Source organism: Pleurodeles waltl, chromosome 9 (genome assembly GCF_031143425.1).
Source record: "Pleurodeles waltl isolate 20211129_DDA chromosome 9, aPleWal1.hap1.20221129, whole genome shotgun sequence".
NCBI classification, from domain to species: Eukaryota; Metazoa; Chordata; class Amphibia; order Caudata; family Salamandridae; genus Pleurodeles; species Pleurodeles waltl.
The window spans coordinates 753,190,942-753,212,995 of NC_090448.1; positions in this window are offsets into that span (position 1 = coordinate 753,190,942).

The window sequence follows — 22,054 nt, forward strand, 5'->3', positions numbered from 1 at the left end:
CAGAGGGTGGTAACCCTGGACTGGGTGGTCAGGTTCAGGGGGTAAGCTCTGACCTGATTGGAGGGGGTGGTTGGCCCAATCAACCCCAACCCCGTTGGTGTGACTTCTAGAGGTACTGCTCATGGTGGAGGGGGGGGGGGTGCAGGACTTTGTATGTGGGTGTCGGGGAAGGAGAGACTCACCTCGGACCCCGGTTCAATCCAAGGGTGCAGACCCTGAGTTGGGAGGCCAGTTGCATGGTGATGACCTTGGGCGGACGGGAGACTTAGGGTGCTGGGTACAGCCATCATGCAGGACAGTTCTGGATTCTGGTGGTACCACTCCTAGAGGAAGGTGTAGGGACCTTAGAAGGAGAGATGGGGGGAGGAGAACCTTGCCCCAGCCCCTGTGCAACCTAATGGGTGCGGACCCTAGGTTGGTGGATCAGTGGCAGGGTAGAACCCCTGAACTGGTGGGAAGTGGAGTGGAGACAGGTTGCTATGCACCTGGGGTTGCCGCCCCTCACTTAGTGAGGTTTCAGAAACTAGAGGCCCCTAGGTGGCCTGGTGCCTGGCTCTGTCCACTGGCAGCTAGGTAGCCCCCGTGGGTTAGCCTAGGCTGTCTGGGAAGCATTGAAAGAGGGATCCAACTGGGATCAGATTGGCGTAGAAGACTGCGCTTTGTTTTTTTACTTTTAAGGTGGATCCGCGGATCCACCAGACTTCGCTCGTAAAATAAATAAAATGCTTTTTAGCTTGGGGGGTGTCCCTCTGAGACCACTCCATGAGAGCTAAGGAGTCAGGGTGCCTTTAGGTGGTTTGCCGCAGGTCCTATGGCCAACCCCTACCACGCACAGCCAAATACTGTGTGCTGCAGTGGTTGGATTACGTTAAAGAAATTCAAGTTACGTAGAGTTAAAAAAACATAGAAATTCACAACAAAAAAATAATAATGTTACAGTGGCATTCTAGTTATGAAATACAATTTAAAAAGAAACATGGAAATTCACTTAAAAAACTAAAGGTTGCATTTACATTATAGTTAGACTCACATTTCAAACATACAACCCCAGAGAAATTCAGCAGTTATAGTCATTGTGCCCTAAGGTAACTACAGGGAGTGCAGAATTATTAGGCAAATGAGTATTTTGACCACATCATCCTCTTTATGCATGTTGTCTTACTCCAAGCTGTATAGGCTCGAAAGCCTACTACCAATTAAGCATATTAGGTGATGTGCATCTCTGTAATGAGAAGGGGTGTGGTCTAATGACATCAACACCCTATATCAGGTGTGCATAATTATTAGGCAACTTCCTTTCCTTTGGCAAAATGGGTCAAAAGAAGGACTTGACAGGCTCAGAAAAGTCAAAAATAGTGAGATATCTTGCAGAGGGATGCAGCACTCTTAAAATTGCAAAGCTTCTGAAGCGTGATCATCGAACAATCAAGCGTTTCATTCAAAATAGTCAACAGGGTCGCAAGAAGCGTGTGGAAAAACCAAGGCGCAAAATAACTGCCCATGAACTGAGAAAAGTCAAGCGTGCAGCTGCCACGATGCCACTTGCCACCAGTTTGGCCATATTTCAGAGCTGCAACATCACTGGAGTGCCCAAAAGCACAAGGTGTGCAATACTCAGAGACATGGCCAAGGTAAGAAAGGCTGAAAGACGACCACCACTGAACAAGACACACAAGCTGAAACGTCAAGACTGGGCCAAGAAATATCTCAAGACTGATTTTTCTAAGGTTTTATGGACTGATGAAATGAGAGTGAGTCTTGATGGGCCAGATGGATGGGCCCTTGGCTGGATTGGTAAAGGGCAGAGAGCTCCAGTCCGACTCAGACGCCAGCAAGGTGGAGGTGGAGTACTGGTTTGGGCTGGTATCATCAAAGATGAGCTTGTGGGGCCTTTTCGGGTTGAGGATGGAGTCAAGCTCAACTCCCAGTCCTACTGCCAGTTCCTGGAAGACACCTTCTTCAAGCAGTGGTACAGGAAGAAGTCTGCATCCTTCAAGAAAAACATGATTTTCATGCAGGACAATGCTCCATCACACGCGTCCAAGTACTCCACAGCGTGGCTGGCAAGAAAGGGTATAAAAGAAGGAAATCTAATGACATGGCCTCCTTGTTCACCTGATCTGAACCCCATTGAGAACCTGTGGTCCATCATCAAATGTGAGATTTACAAGGAGGGAAAACAGTACACCTCTCTGAACAGTGTCTGGGAGGCTGTGGTTGCTGCTGCACGCAATGTTGATGGTGAACAGATCAAAACACTGACAGCATCCATGGATGGCAGGCTTTTGAGTGTCCTTGCAAAGAAAGGTGGCTATATTGGTCACTGATTTGTTTTTGTTTTGTTTTTGAATGTCAGAAATGTATATTTGTGAATGTTGAGATGTTATATTGGTTTCACTGGTAATAATAAATAATTGAAATGGGTATATATTTTTTTTTTGTTAAGTTGCCTAATAATTATGCACAGTAATAGTCACCTGCACACACAGATATCCCCCTAACATAGCTAAAACTAAAAACAAACTAAAAACTACTTCCAAAAATATTCAGCTTTGATATTAATGAGTTTTTTGGGTTCATTGAGAACATGGTTGTTGTTCAATAATTAAATTAATCCTCAAAAATACAACTTGCCTAATAATTCTGCACTCCCTGTATAACTCGTGCTCTTGCCATGCATTGCTAATTTCACCATATATGACATCTGTCATGAATTCTAAAATGGCACCCTGTGCTGCTTTACTCTTCAGAATATCAAAACTATGCACTTCAGGATATTTTAAGGCACAATGTAAAGCAATCACTCTCAAACACCTTCGTAAGTAGAATAATCAAGTTTATTTAAGGGGCAAGTTCTCAGCTAGCAAAACTAAACCACACAAATATATATATATATACATCAGGAGAATAACATGAGAATAATGATAAAGATATAAGCACTCTGTGAATAATTGCAAAAGTAAGTGCATATTATACAAGCACACACAATATACCTCAATGCTCAATAGCATGAAAATGACTGCAAGAATAAGTGCATATTACGCGCGCACACACAATATACTTCAATGCTCAATAGCATGAAAATGACTGCAAGAATAAGTACACATTACGCGCGCACACACAATACACTTAATAAATTGAAAAGCTTCACCGAAAAGAGCGTCTGCATCCCTCCGCCGTACACAAAGCTGGGGAACCCAAATCAGCTAGCACAGGGAGCCTCTGTTCGGGACAATCAGTCCTCCTGGCGTTGCGTCCAACCCAGAAGAGAGTTCCTAAACCAGCCCATCCAGGCCCCCAACTTTTATAGTATTTACTAACGCCCAGGAGTCTTTTCTAGAAAAAGACCCCCTCCTTTACAAATTGTGCAATCGGCGGTACCTTGTTCACCCTTCGAGACGTCTCCTCAGAACGGGCCAAGTTCCCAGGAGAGGACTCCAAGGTGAAGCTTGCATTCCTCCTTGTGTACAGGTGCATCCCCCTGTTGTTCTAACTGATAGCTCGTGGAATGTAAATAGCGCCCTTCGTACCAGGCAGATGGAGCGAAGTTGAGCAGAAAAACACCCCACCCTTCAGCTTGCCGAAGCTTGTGGAAAAACACAGAACAGTGCCTTACGCACCGAACCAGACTCGACAAAATGGAGTCGTGAACCAAAATGGAAGCGAAGGCCAATGAAAGCAGAGGCCAATGGTCCACACTCTGCACCACTGTTTACCTTGCACGTAGTGCTGCCGCATGCACGTAGTGTATGTAGCAATACATTTCCACCCTTGGACCATTTGGCCAACTTACAACTAAGTGTATCCTATAAGCTGAAATGGCAATGCTCTTGGGCGAAACTGAGATAGAAGGTTAGGCACACACTGAATACAACAACATAATGAAATTAAAATAACTGTTATGATAATGATTACACCAAAGATATAACGCAGTTGGCCTAAATTAGGCAGCCATCCAAAAGCCCAATCCCACCACCCCTTGTAAACATCCTGCTGCACCCCCTTCACCAACTTATGCAGGGCCTCTATGTGGGAGTTGATTGATATGGAGTGGTCGGATAAATTGAAGCAACATAATCCTTCAAAATCACTGCAGCCATGGTTGTGTTTAAGCAGTAAATAATCAATAGCAGCGCGATTCTGCAAAGCAGCTCTTCTAATTCCCTGTACATCTAATAACAGCTCAGCTAAGGCAGCTGATGTATAGTTAATATTCTTGACTACTAAACATGCAAGTTTATTAATAACTCTGGTATTATGTACTGCAAGTCCTGGCACCCCTACGATAGAACCAGCTAAACTAACATATTCTGTTTTGGACAGCAATGAAATTTCAGAATCACAGTCCGTAGGTAATTGAATAGTGTCTCTGGTATAGCGAGGGTGTAGAGCAGTATCCATAGGAAACATGAGAAAGCCTAAGCGTGACCAGGCACAAGGCCCTCCGGTTAGATTGGCTGGAATATAAGTAAAAGAAAGATTACCACAAGAAAAGAGCCAACCTTTAGGCAACTTAACATTTTGAATGTGGCTGGCAGCAGGCACCACATGTTGGCAAAACATCGAATTATTTACATTCAAACAGGTTAGGTCAGTCCATGAGTGGCACAACGTCCGTTGTGCAGCAGTTAAGTTTTTGTCTCTTTTCTCCAATTTGAGCTGAGCACATTTACCTATTTTCATAGGATCACAGGTCAATGAATAGCACACATCCCCATTTGAGATGTTAAACGTGAGTATAGATGTCATGTTCCTCCACAACCGCCTGCCCACCTCCAGGCAATGACGGCAGTACTCATCGAGTGACAGATGGGAGCGAACGTCACTCACATCCACCATTCCATCCTGGTTTGTATTGTTAAAGATGTGTAATAATACAGCAGCAGGAGTGGGCACTGCCACTAGACAAGTGGTAATCAAATCTTGAACGCTTTGCATGTTACTCATACAGAAGTGAGATATATTCAGCACTTCCTGCGCTAGATGAATCCAAACATTGTTCGGTTGATGCAGCAGCGTTGGCATCTGCGGCTGACGGTTGAATTTTTGGGCTATGAGCCCCTCCCGCTCCCCGGTAGAGTCTCCCGAACGGGCTCCATACACCACACTCATGGCACAGGCACTCCACAGGATGATCTGAAAAGAACAAAGGACAAAACACGTATTATCATTCTCGCAGATAGCATTTGTCAGCGGGAACATGTTCCCATTTGTCTTGACCAGGTCGCATAACTACCAGGACATTGTCTGGTCCAGTGGCGATGACATCAGCGGGTTGAGGAGGGTTATTTGGGGATTCAATCCACACTTTGGCCCCTGGGTTCTTGTCAGTAGATCCGAACCCTCCTTTGCCTCTCACAGTGAGAAGAGCTGGGGCGCTCCCCTTCTTAACAACACCTCCATAAACCGGCATAATGACAATTTGGGCAACGCGATCACCAGGTTGCACCACTAGGTCTGTGTCACCACTGTTCAAAAGAATGACTTTCAACTCGCCTTGGTAGTCTGCATCTATCACGCCTCCTAAAACTTGGATGCCCCTCAAGGCAAGCCCAGATCGAGGGGCGATCAGACCGTAATGCTCAGGGGGAATCTGAATTCCCACCCCAGTTTCAATCAGAGTGATGTCTCTAGGTTTCAATCGATGCATGTGTAAAGCATGTAAGTCAAGTCCTGCAGATTCTGGTGTAGCTCGATATGGGGCCAAAGCTCCTGGAGCTGTTTCCCAATACACAATGGTATTGCTCGTTGTAAACGGATTAATCTGTAAAGCAGGTGTCAGCATTCATTCATTAGCTTTATTTCGGTAAATATAAATACCATAAAAGCGCATCACACAAAAAAGGAACGGCAAGCTACATGATAAACAATTTAAGTCATAAAAGATTGAAAAGGAGAAAAAAAAGAAAAGAGAAATATTTACACATAAGCAGTTCCCTCATGGAAAATCGCACCTTATAGTTATGTAAAAACGCATTATAGGTAAAAGAATAAAATACAAGCCTGGCAAACCATATCAGATAAAAGGGACATTTCGATTTAAAAAATATCTAAGAAAAATAAAAACAGCAGGTAGGGGATGCATCTGAAGCAATAAAAGTGATATGTGCATGCAATGATAAATCCATCAGTTGTTGTTTACCACATTCATTGTTAAATTTCCCTCTGCTTTTTTAAGCGTGTTCAATCTGATACGCCAGATTGAGTCTAAATATTTTGACAAACAACAAACCACTAAAACCGATGAATCAGATTTAAAAATTCTCAAAGCTAGCAAGCAGTTTTTAAAACCCTTACTTCTGCACAGAGGAATGATCCAACTGGCTCTTTGTTTGGGGTATGCGGGGCATTGGAAGAGAATATGAGTTACTGATTCTTCTCTAGCACAGCCCATCGGACACATCTTAGAAGAACAACTAAAATTAGGCCATTTATAAGTGAGGGAACGCAAAGGAAGAGAGCCCACCCTGAATCTAATGTATAATGAACGAGCAAACGGGGAAGATACTATATCCATATATTGTGCAAATTCATAATGACATTTAAAATATAAAAAGTTTCCCGTCATGGATGATGACGAGACAGCGGACAGTTGGGAAAGTTGAACATGGAGCCAGAAAGCATCCTTTAGAGTCTGGGTTGCGTTCTTAGGGATAGATAATGGTTCCTTCCAATAGGACCCCAAACCAAGAAGCGAGAGGGTCCTTTCTACATATGCACACCACTTGATTTTGGAGCTAGTGTTGTTGGCCATCAAGTTAGCTAGCGCACATCTATAATGGACAAGAGAATCTGATGACCATAGGCGAATCCAGTACAACAGGGGCTTGAGTGCAACAATCTGGCTGATAGAAGGGAGATTTAGGTCCATGCGTATTGGGAGCATTGGGGTACTGGAAGGAACTCTTAGCAATGACCTTAAAAAAGAGTTCTCCACTTTTATCAAATCATCCAGGCAACAGTGGCCCCACAGTTCAGCTCCATAGATTGCTCCCCCTCTTGCTTGTAGTTTGTAAATTTCTACTGCGGGCGTCATGGCAAAGCTAGGAGATCTAGCTGCAAATCTTGCAATGCCACTCGCTCGCTGTTGCAATCGTAAAGTTGCCTTCTGGATGTGGCGCTGCCACTTGTGCGAGTCTTCTAGTTTGAGGCCTAAATAATCAAAATCGCTGACTCTTTCCAGCGCGGCACCCTCTAAATAGATAGGTCGTCTCATTCTGCCTTTCCTATCGCCAAACACCATGCACTTGGTTTTTAATCGGTTGATTTCGAACCCATAATCATTGCAATAGTCAATGAATCTTGAAAGCAGGGTTGATAGGCCTGTGGCTGTTTGAGAAACCAGCAGGGTGTCATCGGCAAAAAGAAGGCAGGGGATCTTCTGCCCTCCTATTTTAGGCGAGTCGTTAGAGCACTCCATAAGATAAGGGATGCATGCGTTTATGAAGAGAAGGAATAAGGTAGGGGCAAGAACACAACCTTGTCTTACACCTCGGGCAGTAAGGAATTTTTCTGTTAATTCACCTTGTGGGCCCCATCTAATTCTGCCATAGTTGCCAGTGTAAAGATCCCTGATAATATTTAAAATAGAACACGGGACTCCTATTTTAGACAGAACTTCCCACAGTTTGTGGCGGGGTACTAGATCAAAGGCCGATTTTAGATCTACAAATGCTACATATAGATGGCCTAAGTCAACATCGACAACTTTCCATTTAATAGAAGTAAAACGAAATATCTGATCTAATGTGCTAGTTTTTTCTCTGAAGCCCGCTTGTAGATGATTTAAGATTTGATTTTCAACTAGCCACTTGTTCAGCCTGCTCAACAACTGATAACAGAAAATTTTTTGAAGGTTGTCGAGGAGGCTGATGGGTCTATAATTACCCGGGTTGTTCCTCTCTCCTTTCTTATGGATGGGCACTATAATCGCCTCTTTCCATGAGTCAGGATAAATTCTGCTAGTCAAGATGGCATTAGAAAGTCTGTTAATATATGGGCCCCAGGTGTTCTGGTCCACTTTAAACATATCAGAGGGGATCCCGTCCATCCCAGGGGCTTTTGCTGCTTTCTGGGCTGCAATGGCCGACACAGTTTCGTTCAGTGTAAAAGGGGGCAAGAAAGCCAAAGGCTCGTCAAAAGTTGTTGGCTCCTCCGAAATTATGTCAGAAGTATGACTTGCCGACAATGGTCCATACAATTCCTTAAAGTAGGAGAGCCAGATGTCAGGAGAAATATAAGACTCCAGGTGAGATGCGCGGTTCTGATCACCACAAGAAACTAGGAGCCAGAACCGTTTTGAATCATGGACGGTAGCTGCCTCGAGTAAATTGCTCCATAGCCCCTCTTCGTACTCGAATTTACTTTTGTTGCAAATGGAAGCATAATGACGTCTAGCAGTGATGATGCCTGATCTGTCTTTGGTCTTTAGCGCGATGGCCAAAGTATTTTTGGCCTCCCTACACCTCTTGTTGAACCATTTAGTATGTGGTCGAATACAGGAAATAGTCAGTGGCCTTGGACGTTTAGTAAACAGCTCTTTCAGAGTAGAAAAAAGGTCCAAATGAAGAGGCAATATTTCTAATGGAGCCAGAATAAGGTTGGTATCAAATAACTGGTGAGAAGAGGTTAGGGCACGCAATTTTCCTTGAAGCTTATTTGATTGCACAAAGGAGTCCCACCTTACTGTACGCTTATTACTGGACAGCTCCATAGCAGTAGAGGAGACAGGGGGAAGTGCGACCCCTACTAGGAGAGAACTCTTGTATGTGATCTGGAGGGGAGCATGATCACTAGTATGGGGAAGACCCACCTCTAAGTCTAGAATATGGTGCCATAGTCTTAAATCAAAAAGGATATAATCCAATTTGTTGCTATATGTGTCAGCATTCTCATGAGAGGTGTCTCGGCATTTGTTAGGGGTCGGTTGTTCAAAATTTGCAAAGCATCATACAAATTATCCCTCCACCCCTTCAGTGTCCCATCATTCAGTTTACGCAATTGTTCTTTCAGCAACCCATTCATTCTCTCAATCAGTCCCGCTGCTTGTGGGTAGTAAGGTATGTGAAAAATCCACTCAATATTGCGTTGTGCACAATAGTCCTGCACTAGTCTGCCCTTGAAGTGGCTGGCGTTATCACTTTGAATCTGGAGTGGCACCCCATAGTACAGAATCAACAGATCTAGTGTTTTCAGGGTGCTCTGCTGAGTTGCGCGCTTGCAGGGAAAGGCTATGAGATAACCAGAGTAAGTGTCTACCACAGTGCAGGCATACTGACACCCTCTGCTCACTGGCATTGGTCCAATGTAATCAATCTGCCAAATCTGTCCTGGCAATTTACCTCTACCTAGCTGGCCTCTCACCACCTGTGGGACCGGTCTGTGCTGTGCATGCTGACAAATGGGACATTCAATGATCGCTGTTTTAATCAAATCTAGGGGAAGATGCATCCCTCTAATCTCAGCCCACCTGTGAGTAGCCTTTTCTCCAAGATGTCCGCATTTCTGGTATGCCCATTTAGCCATTCCCACCAAATCAGAACTCTGCGCCTCCACTTCAGCCTCTTGAATCTTGGCTCGATCGTCTGCAAGACAATTGAACCATCGGTCTAATGAATCAGTTGGACAGTGAGCGTCCACATGATAGACAGTCACGGTGCTTTGAGGTAACATTTCCCAGATCTCCTGCCATAACTCCTTCCCCCATACCTCTTTGTTATGGATTTTGTACTGATGTGCATGCCACGTGGGAAGCCAAGTAGCTAACCCATTGGCGGTAGACCAGGAATCTGTATAAATGTGACATTTTCCGGGTAGCTCCTGTTTTAAAGCCTGATACACGGCATAAAGCTCTGCATACTGGCTACTTTTTCCCTGTCCTGTAGTTGTCAAAAGCTTCTTGGTAACAGGATTATAGGACACTGCCTTCCAGTGCCTTTTCGCTCCAACATATTTTGCTGAACCATCTGTGAACCACACATGTTTTTTGTCATCTGCAAACAAGTCTGCGAACGGCTGGCCCCACCCTACTGGGGATTCACACACTGAAGGTACATCATGCAACATTTCGGAATTCTCCACTGGAGCCTGCGCTACCTGCTCATGCAAAACGGCGGTCCCTTTTGGACCCGCTCGTGCCCTGTCCTGGACATACCATTTCCATTTTATAATGCTGGCTTCTTGCGCATGTCCAATTCTATGAGTTTTTGGGGAACTCATCACCCACTGCATGATGGGAATTTCAGGCCTTAAAATCACATTGTGTCCCAGTGTAATTTGCTCAGTATCAACCAGGGCCCAATAGCAGGCCAGCAGCTGCTTCTCAAAGGGAGTATACCGCTCTCCTGCCTCAGGTAACTTCTTTGTCCAAAATCCCTGGGGCACCCTCTTTCTTCCTTGTTTTTGCCATAAACTCCAATTGGCATACTGCCCCTGGACTGTCACATTCAACTCAATGTCTCCCTCTCGAATCGGCCACAAATCCAAAGCATGCTGAATGGCGTCTTTCGCCAATTCAAACGCGCGCTGCTCCTGCTCTCTCCCTTCAAACGCATTTTTCTTTCGTGTAACTTTGTACAATGGGGCCAAAATCTGAGACAAATGGGGTATATGTTGTCTCCAATACCCGAATAGTCCAATAAAACTCTGGGCTTCCTTCCGATTTCGCGGTACTGCGAATTCCTTAATCTTTTGTTTCACTTTTGGCAACACTTCTCTGTGTCCCTGATTCCACTGAATGCCCAAAAATTTCACGCTCTGAGATGGTCCCTGCACTTTCTCGGGGTTAATCTCCCACCCTTGATTCTGCAAATGTTCCACCACCCTGTCTAGCTGAATTTGCACCTGTTCTTGCGTCTCTCCCTGCATCATCACGTCATCTATATAGTGAGAAATGTGCACTCCAGGAACCACTGGTACTTCATCCAAATGCTCTGCCACCAGCCGGTGGCAGATAGTGGGGCTATGTAAATACCCCATGGGTAATCTACAGAAGGTTTACTGACGCCCCGCCCACTGGAATGCCAGCTGAGGCTGGCTCTCAGTAGCTATTGGTATCGTAAAGAAGGCATTGGCAATGTCAATGGTTGCATACCAAGTCCCACTGTGTTTCTGTATGTTCTCAATCAAGGTAATGGTGTCTGGGACCGCTGCAGTCAGAGGAGGTGTATGTTTATTCAATTGGCGATAATCAATGCAAATCCTCCAACTGTTATCACTTTTACGAACAGGCCAGAGGGCATTATTCCACGCAGTGGTGATGGGAACTATTACCCCGGCCTCTAGTAAATCATGTATAGTCTGGCTAATCTCCTCATGTCCTCCCGGTATTCTGTACTGTTTCATTTGAATCACCTTAGTAGCTTGGGGAAGTGTTACCGGAGGAATCTTCAACAGCCCCACCCTTGCGGCGGCTATTGATATAAATCTTTTGGAACCAAATTGATAACATCCATCTTCCAAATGTAGGGTCATCCCTTTTAAAATGTCAATTCCAATAATGTATTCGGGAATGGGCACAATCAGGACAGTGTATTCTCTCTTTGGAAGTGCCCCTATTTTCATGGGAACCACTATCTGCACCGCCGGGGTTTCTTTTCCACCCAATCCCGTAATGGTGAAGCACTGTCCCCTGAATTTTCTTGGATTGCCATGAATCAAAGTGGCCTCCGCTCCGGTGTCAACGAGGGCTCGAACTTTTTTAACATTTCCACGTTTCCAATAAATTTCTACTTTGACATGAGGTCTGTTATCTTTGCGAGCCCATCCCTGCACCGGAGTTTGGCCTGTTTCCTAATCTATTTTCACTCTGCGCACATCAGAGTCTGCCCAAGTCAAATCTGGATACAGTTTGCGGTAATTCTCAGGGAACTCCTCCTCCCTGTCTCTGCTTCGCAACCTCTCTGAGCTTACCAGCTCCCTCTCCCACTCTCTTCCTCGAGTTTTCCCAGAACCTGTCAGTTCCCGGTCTCTCTCCCTGCTCCGGGTTCCCTCTGCGCTTCGGTGCTCTTCCTCCCAATTTCCGTCCTCTGGGGATCTCTCTCTACGGTGGGGTTCTCTCCCTCTCTCTCCCTTTTCACCCTCACGCTCCTCCCCTCCTGCCTTTCTCTGGTTCACCACTTTGTTATCCTTCTTGTTCCCTTTCCTGCTCCCCTCCTTTTTATCCAAACCGCGTTTGCGGTACATTTCCCACATGTCCTTGGTGCTTATCCCATCAATTTCATTCCTGGTCACCCCATCTCGCAGCAAGGCCTGAAACATGTCTCGCCTTGTCACCCTGTTGTTATCAGTACGATTCTCAGACCGTGAATTCCTCTCTGGCTTAGCCCATTCTCCTAAATCACTTAACTCACGCACTGCTTCTACCACCTGAGACAATGGGTTACCCGTCTGATTAATTAACAAAGTCATGATGACATGCTTATATGCAGGAGGAGCGGCCCTAATCAGCCGGTTTCGCACAGACACACTTAAAATTCCATTCATCAAATCATGGGCATTACCCATAAAAATAGCTGTTTTCATCCCTTCTTCCTTCAATCTCTGTACAGCATCTCTCAAAGTATACCAAGGTTTATCATTAGGCGGCCAGTCTGACTCTGTCGGATACTTCTGAGCACACCCTTGCGCAGCTAGCTCTAACAAATTGGTCATGGGACCATTCCCTGGATAGGTTCTAAACTCATTTTGAATAACCGGGTCTGTACTTAACATACAAAGCCTCGGGGCGTCGCCGTGATCCAATTGGACCCCCTGGCCCCCCATATCGTGCACCCGCACCAACCACGTAAGCAATGTTTCCCCAGACCTCTGTCGAAATCTGTCTATCACATCACTTAGTTCTTGCTGTGTATAATCCTCCAGGGCATCCAACATCACCCCTCCAGGATTAGCTGGGCTATGCTGTAACTTTCGCCGGTATATGGGCTGCGCACGGACAACATTCCTGCGCTCTGTCTTCTCCTGTCTAACATCTTGGCAGTCATCGCCCCCGGACCCATCTGAAAAATCAGATGTATCCCAGATGTTTCCATCCCAAAATTCAGGGTCAAAGGCTAATCCTGCCTGAGAGATAGCTAAATGCACCTTCTTTTTATTAACTTTCCCTCTTCGTTTCTTGTGTTTATATTTAGCTACGCTAACAGCCGTTCTCTCTGCAACCAGTTGGTACATTTCCAACTTATCACTTAATAATTTATTTTGACAAGCTAGCATGGTAGAGGAATTTCGGGCTTCTACTAACTCCTTCTCCAGCTGCTCGTGGTCTTTTTGTAACTGTAAACATTTTTCATACAACTTTCGGTACGCAGAAAGCAAGATCCAGCCTCGCCTCCCCAACGTACAAATCTCCCTTCCCTTGTCAATTGAAACTTTCCGTAAACATATAAGAAGATCTTCAGGTTCCACATTCAACATACACGCATTCCAATTTTCACACAAACCAGCACAACGTGACCATTCCTGAGCTAAAAGTTTATACGGGGCAGTTTCCCATCCCGGTATTTCTATGTCTGGATTTGCTACCTGAGAACCTGCTTTTGAGCTCGCTTTGATCTTATTAAGCATTTTCCCTTTTTTTTTTTTTTTCGAATCCTGCCGACTACGCCAATTTGTGCTGCTTTACTCTTCAGAATATCAAAACTATGCACTTCAGGATATTTTAAGGCACAATGTAAAGCAATCACTCTCAAACACCTTCGTAAGTAGAATAATCAAGTTTATTTAAGGGGCAAGTTCTCAGCTAGCAAAACTAAACCACACTAATATATATATATATACATCAGGAGAATAACATGAGAATAATGATAAAGATATAAGCACTCTGTGAATAATTGCAAAAGTAAGTGCATATAATACAAGCACACACAATATACCTCAATGCTCAATAGCATGAAAATGACTGCAAGAATAAGTGCATATTACGCGCGCACACAAAATATACTTCAATGCTCAATAGCATGAAAATGACTGCAAGAATAAGTACACATTACGCGCGCACACACAATACACTTAATAAATTGAAAAGCTTCACCGAAAAGAGCGTCTGCATCCCTCCGCCGTACACAAAGCTGGGGAACCCAAATCAGCTAGCACAGGGAGCCTCTGTTCGGGACAATCAGTCCTCCTGGCGTTGCGTCCAACCCAGAAGAGAGTTCCTAAACCAGCCCATCCAGGCCCCCAACTTTTATAGTATTTACTAACGCCCAGGAGTCTTTTCTAGAAAAAGACCCCCTCCTTTACAAATTGTGCAATCAGCGGTACCTTGTTCACCCTTCGAGACGTCTCCTCAGAACGGGCCAAGTTCCCAGGAGAGGACTCCAAGGTGAAGCTTGCATTCCTCCTTGTGTACAGGCGCATCCCCCTGTTGTTCTAACTGATAGCTCGTGGAATGTAAATAGCGCCCTTCGTACCAGGCAGATGGAGCGAAGTTGAGCAGAAAAACACCCCACCCTTCAGCTTGCCGAAGCTTGTGGAAAAACACAGAACAGTGCCTTACGCACCGAACCAGACTCGACAAAATGGAGTCGTGAACCAAAATGGAAGCGAAGGCCAATGAAAGCAGAGGCCAATGGTCCACACTCTGCACCACTGTTTACCTTGCACGTAGTGCTGCCGCATGCACGTAGTGTATGTAGCAATACACACCCCTGAAATTATCACTGCAACATTTGCAATAAAATTATTGATGAGGAAACTGGTGGGGAAATTGAATGATGAATGATGTTAACACCTTCAATGCGGGCGTCGGCCACTGGCCGACGCCCGCACTATCTCCCTGGTGCGGGTCACGACCAGGAGCCGACACCAGGGAGGGTGTTAATAAATCCTCAGGTGCGTTGCACCCGAGGATTTTATTTTTTTTCTCACCCCGGGAGACATGGAAGCTTCCGTGTCTCCCCCCCCCACCCCCCACCCGCCCCTTTGTGACGTCAGCGCGCAGCGAGGTGCGCTGACGTTACAAAGTTGTTTTCCCCATCGAAGCAGGAAGCAGCCTTGCGGCCGCTTCCTGCTTCAATGGGGAAAACGGCCTTCCGCACGTTCGGGAAGGCCTCCTAAGAGAGGGGAGAGTCTCCCCTTTCTTACGAGGCCTTCCTGAAAGTGTTTCCTGGCCCCCGATCGCAGCACAGCGTTTCCGTAATCAAGTCTGCTGCTGATGAGTGCGTGAGTGACAGTTTTTCTGGTCTCTGTGGGGATCCATTTGAATGTTTTTTTCAGTATACGGAGTGTGTTGAAGCATGAGGAGGTGAGAGAGTTGATTTGTTGGGTCATCGAGAGGGAGGAGTCTAGGATGATGCCGAGGTTGCGTGCATGGTTGGCGGGGGTGCGTGCAGGGCCTAGCGTGGTGGGCCACCATGAGGGGTCCCAGGTGTTTTTGTGTGGGCAAAAGAGGATTATTTCGGTTTTGCTTGAGTTGAGTTTCAGGTGGTTGGCTGTCATATATATATATATCACTTTTGTCAATATGTGTGTGGTTTCCCTGGGGGGAAAAGGGTCAGACTTGTCTAGTGGCAGTTTTAGTGCCATAAAGAAGCGCAGAAGGTTTATATGCCTACTGCAAAGAGCAAATCTGTATTTTATGTAAATAGCTGAGTATATTAGTAAAGTCAGCCATTACCAGCGCTGTAATACCAATGAAATGTATGTGCGGGGTGGAGGGCGGCTATGGAGAGATGAAGGGCACTTTTGCTGGGTGGTAATGAGGGAATCCGGGGAGGAGGGAGTGGGAGCACCAATAATGATTGTTGGACTGGGCGCAGGAGGTGCTAAAGACTGTGACGAATGGTATGTGACAAGGTGTTTTTTGAGTGTCTTGAAATAACGTGCTGATTGAGGGAAGAAGCGCAGGTAAGGTGGCCTCTACTGTTGCACGTATCTCACACACACCATCGATTTTGTGACTGTCTACGTAGGCTAGTGTTTTAGAGCAACAGTTTAGCCAATAGCAGAGATGACATCTTGATGGATGACTGCTGCCTGCACTCGGGTTATAGAGGACCGCTCTGACCTAGGATCAGAGACTGAGACATCAGATACTGAGACAACATCTGAGGGATAGGACAATGGCGCAGACTCTGGGAGTGATTTTTCAGTCAGAGGAGTCCCATTCGATAACTCCTCTTCCAGTACATTTTGAGGGAGGTGATGAGGACAGTCCTGCTGTCCCTTCGCAAGCAGTCTGTGCAACTGGGTAATAGTGGGTTAGCCCAACCCAGAGAGCAGGTGAATGCGGCGGCAAGCAGAGAGAGAGAGAGAGAGAGTGCTCTCTTGGGAGCTCCCCAATTTAGTTCAGCCCCAAATTCCACCACCGAAATCGTATTGTGGAGACATCAAAATTATCTATGGCAAAACAAACTGGTTTTGTAAGGCAGGCACCTGTGTTTTTGGTCCTGGGTTCGGCGGCCATATAGAGAAACACACTAAACCCAAACATTTTTGGAAACTAGACATTCGGGGGAGGTGTGACTTGTGTGGATTCCCCAAACTTTTCTTACCCAGAATACCCTGCAAAGCTGAAATGTTGAATAAAAACTCTATTTTTCTCGCATTTCTGTCACACAAACTACAGGAATATGCTGGGATCCACAAAATTCCTACCACCCAGTGACTCCTCACCTGTCCTGATAAAAACACTACCCCACTTGAGTGCCTACACCTAGTGCCTGCGTCAGGAATGGATCACCCCAGGGTCAACAGCTGCCTCATGTAAGGACCAACATTGACCGTTGTGTGATCTATTCCTGTCGCGGGCACCAGGCCTACCCACACAAGTGAGGTATCATTTTTACTGGGAGACTTGGGGGAACGCTGGGTAGAAGGAAATTTGTGGCTCCTCTCAGATTCCAGAACTTTCTGTCACCGAAATTTGAGGAAAACCTGTTATTTTACCCACATTTTGAGGTTTGCAAAGGATTCTGGGTAACAGAACCTGGTCAGAGCCCCACAAGTCACCTCATCTTGGATTCCCCTGGGTTTCTAGTTTTCAAAAATGCGCTGGTTTGCTAGGTTTCCCCAGGTGCTGGCTGAGCTAGAGGCCAAAATCCACAGGTAGGCAGTGTTTTCTATGAAAAGATTTGATGTGTCCACGTTGTGTTTTGGGGCATGTCCTGTCGCGGGCGCTAGGCCTACCCACACAAGTGAGGTATCATATTTATCGGGAGACTTGGGGGAACGCTGGGTGGAATGAAATTTGTGGCTCCTCTCAGATTCCAGAACTTTCTGTCACCGAGATGTGAGGAAAACGTGTTTTTTTAGGCACTTTTTGAGGTTTGCAAAGGGTTCTGGGTAACAGACCCTGGTCAGAGCCCCACAAGTCACCCCATCTTGGATTCCCCTAGGTCTCTAGTTTTCAGAAATGCACAGGTTTGGTAGGTTCCCCTAGGTGCCGGCTGAGCTAGAGGCCAAAATGTACAGGCTGGCACTTTGGAAAAAACAGCTGTGTTTTCTGTCAAAAAATGGGGTGTGTCCACGTTGTGTTTTGGGGCATTTCCTGTTGCGGGTGCTAGGCCTACCCACACAAGTGAGGTATCATATTTATCGGGAGACTTGGGGGAACGCTGGGTGGAAGGAAATTTGTGTCTCCTCTCAGATTCCAGAACTTTCTGTCACCGAAATGTGAGGAAAACGTGTTTTTTTAGCCACTTTTTGAGGTTTGCAAAGGGTTATGGGTAACAGACCCTGGTCAGAGCCCCACATGTCACCCCATCTTGGATTCTCCTAGGTCTCTAGTTTCAAGAAATGCACAGGTTTGGTAGGTTTCCCTAGGTGCCGGCTGAGCTAGAGGCCAAATTTACAGGCTGGCACTTTGGAAAAAACAGCTGTGTTTTCTGTCAAAAAATGGGATGTGTCCACGTTGTGTTTTGGGGCATTTCCTGTCGCGGGTGCTAGGCCTACCCACACAAGTGAGGTATCATTTTTATCGGGAGACTTGGAGGAACGCTGGGTGGAAGGAAATTTGTGGCTCCTCTCAGATTTCAGAACTTTCTGTCACTGAAATGTGAGGAAAACGTGTTTTTTTAGCCATGTTTTGAGGTTTGCAAAGGATTCTGGGTAACAGAACCTGGTCAGAGCCCCACAAGTCACCCCATCTTGGATTCCCCTAGGTCTCTAGTTTTAAAAAATGCACAGGTTTGGTAGGTTTTCCTATGTGCCGGCTGAGCTAGAGGCCAAAATCTACAGGTAGGCACTTTGCAAAAAACAGCTCTGTATTCTGTCAAAAAATGTGATGTGTTTTGGGGCATTTCCTGTGGCGTGCGCTAGGCCTACCCACACAAGTGAGGTATCATTTTTATTGGGAGACTTGGGGGAATATAGAATAGCAAAACAAGTGTTATTGCCCTTATCTTTCTCTACATTTTTTCCTTCCAAATATAAGAGAGTGTGTAAAAAAGACGTCTATTTGAGAAATGCCCTGGAATTCACATGCTAGTATGGGCACCCCGGAATTCAGAGATGTGCAAATAACCACTGCTCCTCAAAACCTTATCTTGAGCCCATTTTGGAAATGCAAAGGTTTTCTTGATACCTATTTTTCACTCTTCATATTTCAGCAAATGAATTGCTGTATACCCAGTATAGAATGAAAACCAACTGCAGGGTGCAGCTCATTTATTAGCTCTGGGTACCTAGGGTTCTTGATGAACCTACAAGCCCTTTATATCCCCGCAACCAGAAGAGTCCAGCAGATAAAACGGTATATTACTTTCAGAAATCTGACATCGCAGGAAAAAGTTACAGATGAAAACATAAAGAAAAATGGCTGTTGTTTTCAGCTCAATTTCAATATTTTTTTATTTCAGCTGTTATTTTCTGTAGGAAAACCTTGTAGGATCTACACAAATGACCCCTTGCTGAATTCAGAATTGTATCTAGTTTTCAGAAATGTTTAGCTGTCCAGGATCCAGCATTGGTTTCACACCCATTCCTGTCACTAACTGGAAGGAGGCTGAAAGCACCAAAAATAGTAAAAATGGGGTATGTCCCAGTAAAATGCCAAATTTGTGTTGAAAAATGTGGTTTTCTGATTCAAGTCTGCCCGTTCCTGAAAGGTGGGAAGATAGTGATTTCAGCACAAGAAACCCTTTGTTGATGGCATTTTCAGGGAAAAACCACAAGCCTTATTCGGCAGCCCTTTTTTCCCATTTTTTTGGGAAAAAACAAAATTTTCACTGTATTTTGGCTATTTTCTTGGTCTCCTCCAGGGGAAACCACAAACTCTGGGTACCATTAGAATCCCTAGGATGTTTTAAAAAAAAGGACGCAAATTTGGCATGGTTAGCTTATGTGGACAAAAAGTTATGAAGGCCTAAGCGCGAACTACCCCAAATAGCCAAAAAAGGGCTCAGCACTGGGGGGGGGGGGGGGGGGGGAAAGGCCCAGCAGCTAAGAGGTTAAGCGATCTAAGGGTATGCCCTTTGAGCTATATTTGAAGACATGTGATGTACTCTATTGCAAAATTGTACAAAAGTTTTGATAATGTGGGAATATTGTTCATTCAGTGAATTTAGAAGGAAATATTCCATGAAATCTATAAAGTTCCATGTAATAATGTAGAGTGTAAAAATTGATAAATGTCTAAATACCAAGTAAGGATATATGTTTTCTACGTCTATGATGAAGTATAAACATATATTGTTGACTTAAAATGGTGCCTCTGTTTGGTGAGCAAGGCTGCAGGGCAGCTGAAAGGCGTCTGAGCTAGTAGCACGAGCACAAAAGCACATTAAATAAAAGCTGAAGAAACTACACTTGGAATGTCAGTATTCTTGGATAAAGTGTGTTCAAGGAGTTGCTGTGGAATTGTAACGGAGATTGCTGACTCTGCGCATGACCATCATGCACTTCGTTCAAGCCCTACCATGCATAGTTTTGCATCAAAAAATTTACTGCCAATATTACATTGATATTATCAATGATGTTATGTAAGATGGCATGAGTGCCGTCATTTGTGGGATAATTAGCAGTGCATGGAGAGGGTGCGAGTTATAGTTACCTGAGGTAACTCTAACTCTCTAACTATAACTGGTGAATTTCTATGGTTTCGTACATTTAAAATGTGAACCTAACTATAACGTCCCTGTAACCTATCATTTTTTTAAGTGAATTTCTATTTTTTTTTTGTATTCTGTTTCCGTGCTATAACGTCCATGTAACCGTTGTTTCTTTTAGTTCATTTCTATGTTTTTTTTAACGTATAGTAATATTAATTACTATACGTTAATCCAACCAACACCAACGACAACTCTAGCCAGGCCCTGAGGCCAAACCCCTATAAGCACCCAACATTGCACCCTGCAGCCAGACCCTGCGGCCAACACCCCCTAACCACCCAAACACATGCTGTGCTCAGCCCTTTGGCCGTGCGCGGTGGGAGTTGGCCGTGGCTTCCCTGGGTCTGAGAATAGATGTGAAAGGGTATATCTGGGGATGAGAGTTGCTGTCAGATTGTCTGTTTGGGTGTGAGAGTGCGTACATCAGTGTTTTAGTGGGTGCGTCAGTGTGTGCGTGGGACTGTGAGTGGGTGCATGAGGGTGTTAGTGGATCTATGACTCCGTGCGTAAGTGTCTGAGTCGGTGTGTGAGTGGGAGAAATTAAAAGAGAGACAGAAAGAGAGAAAGAAAGTGATAAGAAAAGAGAGATTTTTTTTACGCTTTGATATCTCATATACTTAGAATGAGATATTTGTGTTAATTTAAAATAGAAATGTATTTATTATCATAAAAGAGAAAAAAAAAAAAAAATTTAAAGAGGAAAATGAACCCAGCTGGACTCGAACCTCCAAAGCTGAGTGTGAAGGTCTGCGACTTTCACACTGAGCTATGGGTTGTTTTTTTTGCCCTTTATGGGCAATCTGGGGAACGCGAGGGATCCCTCAAGAGCTCCCCGCAGTCCCTTAGATATTTATTTATTTAAAACATTGTTTTTAATAAAAATTCTGTATGGGCTGCATGGCACTGCGGGGAAGCCTTAAGGCTTCCCTCGTGGTGCCATTGCTTCAGCAAGAAGGGAGTCACTTTGACAACAGCTCATTGGTTGCTGAAGCATTTCATCTCTGTCCCCTAAACTTGTGTAGGGGACAGAGATGAAAGCTTTGGAGTTTGACAGTGTGACCTGCTTTACAGGTCCTGCTGTCAAAAACCAAAGTGTTTGCTGGTACATAGCCGTGGGAGCGTGGTGGTCCCTGGGGCACAGAGGTCCCAAAGGACCCCCTTTCTTATTTAAAGTATTTGCTCTGGGGGTGGTGGGGGTCCCCAGGGCAGCCAGAGGTGGGGAAGGAGATGGCTGTTTGGTCCCTGCAAATATTAGCATTTTTCCCCTGGGGGTGATGGTCCCCAGGGTGGCGGGGGATTGCGCCGCCACTCGCAAATAAATTGAATTTTGCCCTGGGAGTCTTTGCCCACAGGACAGCGGGGGGCATGCAGACCCCCACAAATAAATTGAATTTTGCCCCAGGGAGGGATGGTCCCAAGGGCAGTGGGTGGAGTGCAGCCCCCGCAAATAAATTACATTTTGACCCAGGGGGTGGTGGTCCCTGGGACACCCTGGGGAGGATGTGGTCCCTGTGGCAGCACAACGGGGCCGAGCTCCCCGCCACCATTAAATAACAGCCCTGGGGAGGTGGCGGTCCCCAGGGCAGCAAGAGCTACGCAGCCCCCCTGCAAAAAACTAATAAGCCCCAGGAGGTGGCCGTCCTTGCCGCAGAAGAAAGGGTCCAGGAGCCCCCCACCACTATTTTACACATAAGCCCCCAGGACTTGGCCCATCCTGGGGCATTATAATAACAAAGGGCAGAAGACTGCAATTTTTTTTATTTTTTTATTTTACGGCAGATCTGTGGATCGACTGGATTCGGCTTGTAAAATAAAATCTAGGACCCCACCACAAGCTGCTCATACTGAAGCCCCTTTCCTTTATTTTTTACTTTTTTGTGGGATTCGGCTTCAGCCAAGTCCCAAGATAGCTGACAATACTTCAACGACTTCTGTTGTTGAAGTGTTATCAACCAATCAGATCTCTGCATGAGATCGGGAGGGGTCGCAAATCCTTTGGGTCCCTAGAT